Source organism: Manduca sexta, chromosome 26, assembly GCF_014839805.1.
Source record: "Manduca sexta isolate Smith_Timp_Sample1 chromosome 26, JHU_Msex_v1.0, whole genome shotgun sequence".
Taxonomy (NCBI): domain Eukaryota; kingdom Metazoa; phylum Arthropoda; class Insecta; order Lepidoptera; family Sphingidae; genus Manduca; species Manduca sexta.
The window spans coordinates 2,847,449-2,856,160 of NC_051140.1; positions in this window are offsets into that span (position 1 = coordinate 2,847,449).

The following is an 8,712-nucleotide window of genomic DNA, read 5'->3' on the forward strand; positions in this document are numbered from 1 at the left end:
GTACGTGACAAGGAACAAGTATTGTCAGTGACGCCGAAACGAACGTCGGCGCACGCACCGTGCTTCTGAAAATGTGCCCGGTCGTAGTCGCCGGTCCACGGGGGGAGGTGAGAACGCACGCTCTCCTCGACGAAGGTGCCACGGTGACATTAATGGATGAAGATCTCGCCGAGAAGATAGGTGCAGACGGCCCTACACAAGCACTGCACCTAAGCGGCGTTAACATGGCTCAAAAGGAAAAAGCCAGCAAGTTGGTGACGGTGCAAATTAGAGGTGTGTCAGAAAACTGTGTGAAAGAAACTGCGTTGGGAGCCATTTATGATGTTGCTCCAAAGATGATGCTCACCAAGTACTGACGATGTTGGTGATATAGGTCGGCGATTTCGTCGAGAAGAGTTTGGTCAGGGTGGCCCAGTACTCTGAGCTTATGAACGCGTTCGGCTACTAGAGAGAAGTAGTCGACCGGAGATTTAGTTATGGCTCGGACCATGTTCATGATATCGGCCGAGTACATGTTTGTATTCGGCACTGGGATAGGGGGAATTTCCGTTGCCTGCGGGGGTGCAGGTTTCGGGTTTAAGGTTTTTGCGGGGCCCGATTTGGGCGGGGTGGTCCTAGTCGAGGCTGGGGGGGGGTGCGGGAGTGTCTCCGCCTGGGGTGGTGGCCTTCTTGGTTGGGAACCAAGGGTTGCGCACAGGGGCGGGGGCGAGCCTGAACTCCTCCTGAGGGGGGGGATGAGTGGGGCGGGTGCTGGGGCGCAGCCGATCTGGGGGATCGAGTAGGCCTCTTTTTGGGGGCGTGGAAACACCCGCGGTAGTTCGCCGGGTGGCCGGAGTTCCGACAGTTGGTACACGAAGGCGGCTCCGTGCATAATGTTCTGTCCTTGGGACGGGGGCAATCTACTGTGCCATGTTCACCGAGGCACTTGACACAGCGGGCTGGGAGTCTGCAGTTACGCGAGGAGTGCCCGTATTTCTGGCAGTTATGACACTGCCCTACTTCCCCTTTGTTGTGGGGGGTCTCTATTTTAAAGCCACTGAGGCCTGAGATGTCGCGTATCTCGTAGATACGCTTAACGTCATCGGCGGTAGCGAGAATGGCGAGAACCATCTCGTATTGAATGCCGGGAGCATTGGGGCGGGAGGGGCGGTGCATGCGGTGCACCTCGAGGGCTTGAATGCCCTTTTCGGCTAGGCCTTCTTTGACCTCTTGCGAGGACATTTGTTGGGGGATGCCTCTGATAACGTAGCGGAAACGACGTTCATCGGGGCGGGAGAAAGGTGTAATAATAATAGTTCCTGTCATCCAGGAACTTTGTAAGGGCGCGGTGGTCATTGATGGTGGCGCTTTGAAGCGCCAGAAGTTGTTTTGCCGTGATCCACTCATTGTGGGACAGTTGGATGCCAGCGCCGGTGATAAGCCTAAAGATGGCTTTGATGGTGAGCTGTTTGGGGAGCTGAAGGTAAAGTCGGGGAGGTTTTTTGGACCTCCCGGAGGGTTGCGCTTGTGAAGCGGGGGTGGATGCGTCGGGCGTATCCGGGCGTGAGCCAGCGGCTGGGGCGGTGGGTGAGGGTGGGAGGGGGTGGTCAGCCTCCATGGGCGAGGCGGTGTCGCAGGGGACACCCTTCTTCTTCTTCCTCTTGTTGCGCCTCACAGTTGTGAAGCCGTCGTCGTCGATTTCCGACGCCGAAGCCTCACTCTGCGATTCGCAGGAGGAGGAAGCGGGGGAGGAGACGGGGCGTTTGGCCGGGGTGGGCGGGGCCACCGGCGCGCTAGTTGAGGGGGGAGTGCGGTAGTAATAGTAACGGGCGGGGGAGGGGGAGGGGTATCGGGGTTCGCCATTTGGCGGGGGAGGGGGGGAACGGTTAGTGGCACGGCGGGAGTCTGCGCGGCCTTTTTAAGCAACTCCGAGAATATCCCCCAGAGTTGGGGGTATTCCGGGATGGTAAGGAGGACGTCGTTGAGCGTCTCCTGGGGGCATACCATGGGCTCGGTGCCAGCCATATCGCCGGCTGGGACCGTGCCCACGTAGATTGTTTTGGGGGGGCGCGAGCGAGTTCGTATGCGTGCGTTCCGCCTGGGAAAGAACTCGCAAGAAACCAGGTGGCGTTCGCAGTCGTTTACGCGGTACCGACGCGGATGTCGCGGGGTTATTAAATTTGAATTACGTCCCCCGGATGGGGGTGTCCGGGGGGGGGTGTGCGTGTGTAGCCCTCCTCGCCGGGGATAGGCGAGGGGGGTGTGCGTCTATGGTGAACCCTAAGCTTGTAGTCCCTTCGCCAATCTCAATGTGCGACGGGTCCCTAGCAAGCCGTGCAACGTAAACGTTAACGGTCCGGAGACCTCACGCTTAACCGTTACACGGGATGGATGTTGCGGGGATGGGAAGGGTTTGGAGGGCGATATGCGGGGGCCCCTGTGGTGTGTCTCCACAGTTTCCTGGTCCGCACCCGTCCGGCTTCGCTTAAGCCCTGAAGGGGCGCAGCGCGGGCCGGGTCACCGCTAGCTCGGCTTGTTGTCACCGAGAGGTTAAACCACCGACCTAACCCTGAAGGGGCCTAGATTGCCGGAAACAGTAAATGGGGCGGAGCCCTGTCCTGAGAAGGACGCGGTTCGACCCGTAGGTGGGTTTCCGATTTACAACGGAACAATCGTTCCGTTGATTATCGGTTAACCCTGTCTGCAGCGCGGGGGCTGCGTGTCTTACCAAGCGGGGTTGGCTGTCGTGTTCGTCTCGTAGGTGCGACCGTCCTGCTCGAGAGCGCGATGTCGAATGTGGTTGTTGTTCCGTTCGAACTCCATGCGCCCGTTTTTATACTGCCACGTACGACGAAAACGACGGTGCGGGTTGGGGAGGGGAAGTGCGCGCGAGGAGAATGGGGGGGGGGGTGTTTACTAACTTACTCAAGCGGCTGTGATAGGCGGAACGTGACAGAGCTATAATAACCCACGGAGAGAGCGAAAACGATGGCAATATATACATATTGATCTGCTAGTAGAAAAATATTGCAGTAAGAGGCCATATCGTTGCACAATTGAAGACAAGAAAGAAATTGAAAACCAGATTGCAAAATTATTGGAAAAGAATATAATAGAAGAATCATATAGTCCATTTGCAGCTCCAGTAACATTAGCTTATAAAAGAGTTGAAAATAAAAAATCAAGATGGTGCATAGATTTTCGGGACCTAAATAAAATTGTTGTCCCACAATCACAGCCATTCCCACATATTGAGGACCTAATAATAAAAACAAGAGACTGCAAATTTTTCTCAACACTAGACCTGAATTCAGCATTTTGGTCAATACCTCTGCGTGTCACAGATAGATATAAAACTGCATTCGTCACACAAGAGGGTCATTTTCAGTGGACTTGTTTGCCATTCGGCCTAAAAACGTCACCAGCGATATTTCAGAGAATAATGTGTAACATAATACGGAAACACAAGCTTGGAGAGTTCACAGTATGCTACATGGATGACATCTTAGTATTCTCAAAATCTTTTTCAGATCATGTCGTACATCTAAAGCATTTATTCGAAGCAATAAAAAATGAAGGTTTAAGACTCAAATTTTCTAAATGCACATTTGCAGCTGACTCAGTTAAATACCTGGGTCACATAATACAAAATAATTCAGTTAGACCTCTGAAAGACAACCTAATATCAATAAAAAATTTACCTACTCCAAAAACACAAAAAAATGTGAGACAATTTTTAGGAAAAATAAACTTTTATCATAAGTATATTCCAAAAGTAGCTATAAAATTGGAACCATTGCATAACCTTTTAAGAAAAGGTCAAGCCTTTAACTGGACAAAGGCATGCCAAGAATCATTTGAAGAAATGAAACGAACATTATGTTCTCAACCCATATTGACCATTTTTAATTCAACCTTGTCTATTCACATATACACGGATGCCAGTATACTGGGATTAGGAGCAGTCCTAAAACAGCCACAAGAAAACAATGAAGAAAAACCGATAGCATACTTCTCAAAGAAATTGAATGAAGTTCAAAAAAAGAAGAAAGCTATTTATCTGGAATGCCTAGCAATTAAAGAATGCGTAAAGTATTGGCAGTATCTTTTAATAGGTAAGAAATTTACTGTTTTCTCAGACCACAAGCCGTTGGAAAATATGAATATAAAATCAAGAACGGATGAAGAATTAGGAGATCTAAAATATCACAATATGATTTCCAAATTAAATATTCTCCAGGAAAATATAACATCGAAGCTGATTGCCTAAGTAGAAACCCAGTCCTAGAACCACATGAAAACCTAGATGAACAATTAAAAGTAGTCAATATAATAAAACAAGAAGATATTTTAAAAGATCAAGCGAAAAATGAAAAGTTACAATACGGAAAAGACAAGTTATTAACAAAAGGTAATATTTATTACAAAAAGGTAAAGAAAAAAGAAAAAATAGTTCTATCAGAGAAATTTAGTATAGAATTTATTAAAAAAGTACATACAGACCTAGGTCATATAGGAATTAAACAAATGCAAAGAATGATAAGCTCGTTGTATACTGCAGAAAACATGACAAAAAACATAAAAAGAATCTGTGAAAGTTGTATGGTATGTATCAAGAACAAATTAAGAGGACAAAATAAATATGGATTAATGTCCTATTTGGGTCCCGCCACAAAATCTTTTGAGATATGTTCCATCGACACCATTGGTGACTTTGGAGGTACAAGATCAACGAAGAAATACTTGCACCTGCTATCAGACCATTTCACGAGGTATGCATATATATATATATTGACGTCAAGTACTCAAAATGCAAATGATTTCATTAAACTAGTACAGAGCTGTGCAGAAACTGGCGACATTGGCATGATCCTTTCAGACCAATACCCAGGTATCAATTCTAAAGAATTCAAAAGATTTTTGGATGAAAATAATATCCCAATAATATTTACAGCAGTAAACTCGCCCTTCTCAAATGGCTTGAACGAAAGACTTAATCAAACTTAGGTCAATAAAATCAGATGCAAGATAAAGAAAATGATAAAAAGAGAGCTTGGACAACCATAGCACAAAATTGTGTAAAAAACTATAATGGAACGGAGCATTCTGTCACTGGATATGCTCCGAAGTATCTACTAAACGGAGCAGATGCTACGATTTTGCCAAATGAGCTGAAAATAAAGAAAACCGTATATGATTTGAACCAAGACCGGAAAAAAGCTCTGGAAAATACAATCAGATCACATAATTACAACAAGAAAATTTACGATAAAAATCGAAAACATCTGGACTTCAAAGTTGGTGATACCGTTTTTGTGGACAATGGAAATAAACTGAATAGGAAAAAGCTCGACGAATTAAGAATCGGACCCTACGAAATCGTAGAAAAAAATCAAACTCAATTTACAAGATAAACACTGGTCATAAGAAATCTGAGTCAAACCTTTTTCACATCTCGAAACTAACTCCAGCCCCCGTGCTTGAAAAACCGTGATAATATTGTTCTATCTTCTCTGGAAGGGGAGATGTAAAGAAAAATATATTTTTCTTGAATTTAAATATTCTAGTGCATTAAATCTCCATCGTGATAGTTCGACCATTCGCAACACTGCGATGAGCCGAGTCCCGAAGGAAGTGAGAACGCAACTGCGCACGCCCACGAAGAGAGAAGCCCTCAACACAGTTATGTCGATTTACGACCCACTGGGACTTCTCAGCGTGTACACCATTTGTTGGCGACGCGCCGACCCCGTCAGCTGCGTGCCGGCCCTTCCGATAAGAAAAATAGTGTCCAGTGCGCGTTTGTGACATGTCCCGACGATAGTGAAATCTTATATTGATTATAACTTAGTGTAGATTTAATGTATAGCAGACATTATTATGTTATTGGATAGTGCTCACTGTGACGTTTTTATCAATATATAATATGTATGTGTACGATTTAAGATTAATTAAATAATTGCCGAAAATGCCAAGTGCCATAACAAAAATAGCGTAGAAATTGGGTCAATAGGTCGCGGCTCTCTCTACGGTATAGCCACGACCCAGGTAAGCTAAGTCGTTTTACGGGTTTGTCATGGGCTCAAGAATTCACCTCCAGAAAGCGAAGAAAACTGAAGACTCCTGAAAACTGAAGACTCCTGAAAACTGAAGACTCCTGAAAACTGAAGACTCCTGAAAATTTAAGACTCAAGAGTATTCAAGACGACGTACCTTAGAAGAGTCATAGGGACGGGGTGTATTAGGGACCATAGGGTGGCGCTTGGCACGGCATTACGATCTATTATTGTTTCTTATTTGCCACCTCCCTATATTACACTGCACCTTCCGCTGTTCAGGTGTTACGTGCACACATACACCCACACCTACATACACACAGTGACACGCCTTTAAGAGGCATCACAGCAACGTGGGAAGAAACAACGGGCTGGGTACCGGCGGCTGAGTTTTTTAACTCAGTTACACGCCCAGCAGCCGCGAGTACCTGAAGGTCTCCCGGCACCCCAACAGCTGGTCCTTCGAGCTGGATATATCTTCGCGTTGCAAGATGCCTACCACAAGAAGCAACAAGAGCGCTGCGCAGCCAGAGGAGACTGCACCAGTGACCGCCATGACTACCGCCGACGCATCATCGGGTTCTACGGCGACCACGACCTGGTCGCACGGGACTACGACGACTGTGACGACCGCGACCGAGACTTTCAGGCACCGAGGCAGGGGGTAACCCCTCGGGCCACGTCTATAAGGGCTGGGAGTATGGCGCGATCGTACAGCAGGAGGAAGAAGGAACTGGAAGCCAAGGTGGAACTGGCGAAGCTCGAACTTCGAAGTTTGAAGGAAAGAGCCTAAACGACGCGTTGCTGCCCGGGCCAGATCTGCTCCAGTCGCTCTTCGGGGTGCTGTTGAGGTTCCGGCAGTGGCCCTTCGCCGTGGCAGCGGACATCAAGGAGATGTTCCTACAAGTAAAGATCCGGAAAGAAGATCGCGACAGTCTACGATTCCTGTGGAGAGGCGATAGGCGGACAGGACCGCCACAAGAGTACCGGATGTCATCCCTGATCTTCGGCGCCGCCTGCTCACCGAGTGCTGCAATTTTTGTCAAGAACAAGAATGCGGCACAATTCGAAGATCAGCATCCCGAAGCGGCACGTGCAGTGGTGCGTAATCATTACATGGACGACTACTTGCACAGTTTCAGAACCAGGAGCGAGGCGATCAAGATCGCACGAGAGGTCGACACCATCCATCGCGCCGCCAAGTTCGAGCTGCGAGGATGGGTCGCCAACGACGCCAAGGTGCTGACAGCGCTCGGGCAAAACCCGAGCGCCAAGAAATCGAATTAGGATCCAAGGAAGAGAAGACCCTGGGCCTGCGCTGGTTCATCGCCGAAGACGAGATGGGATTCCGGACGAACATGCGGAACGTGAGCAAAGAGGTGTCCAACCGGCAGAAAACTCCCACCAAGAGGGAGGTCACGAGCGCCGTGATGTCGACGTTCGACCCGCTTCGACTGGCCGCGCCCGTGTTGATTCAAGGGAAGCGGCTGATTCAGGACATTTGGAAGAGCGGCGTCGGATGGGATGTAGACATCAATCCGGAAGAGGAACGAACCTGGGACACTTACTTAACGCACATATGCCTTCTCAGAGATCTCCGATTGCCGAGATGCATCGCCCGCAGCCGCCACGAGGGGGAGCTGCACGTCTTCTGCGATGCGAGCGAAACGGCCTACGCGTGCGCCGCATATTGGAGGCAGCAGCGCGACGACGGGACACATGACGTCGCGCTTCTGGCAGGAAAAGCCAGGATGACTCCGCTCAAGCCTGTCTCCATCCCGAGGCTGGAGCTACAGGCGGCGTTGCTGGCGACACGGATGGCGCAGGCAATACGAGACGAATTGGACATGGCGATCGGCGGAGTAACTTACTGGACGGACTCCAGCACCGTGCTCTCCTGGATCAAGACGGACCCCAGGACGTTCAAGCCCTTCGTCGCGCACAGGCTGGCCGAAATAGAGGATACATCAAAACCGCAACAGTGGCGCTGGGTACCGACGAAGCACAACCCGGCGGACGACGCTACAAGAGGCGTGCCGAAAGACTTCGTCAGTAACCATCGTTGGTTCACAGGTCCAGAGTTCCTGAGAAGCAATGAAGACGCATGGCCGCGAGCGCGCGATTTCAAGACGGAACACACAGGTGAAGAAAAGGAGTGCCGCGTCGCCGCCATGGTCACCGCAACAGTCGAGTTCGTCACGCCCGCGCCAGAGAAGTTCTCCAAGTGGGCGCGGTTGGTGAGGGCGACTGCAAGAATACTGCAATTCGTCCAGCTGTGTCGAAGAGGTCGGCCGATCAACGTCAGCCGCAGAACCGAAGCACAAGACCCCACTTGGAGACGAAGTAGGAAACAATGCAACGACGGCGGGAAACAATTCGCTTCGTGTCAACCCGCAAGAACCTTCCATCCCTTGGATCCAGAACTCGTCGAGACGGCGGAGCGCCTGTTGCTGAGGAGGTGTCAAGCGGAAGACTTCGGGCGGGAAATCGGCCTGCTGAAGCAACAGAAGCCCCTTGAACGAAGTAGCAAGTTAAGAAAATTGGCAGTCTTGTTTGAAGATAACTTAATGAAAATGCGCGGGCGGATCGACGCGGCGACAAGCTTCACAACGAGCTACAAGAGGCCGGTGGTCCTGGACAGCCGTCATCACATCACAAGACTCATCATTCAGCATTA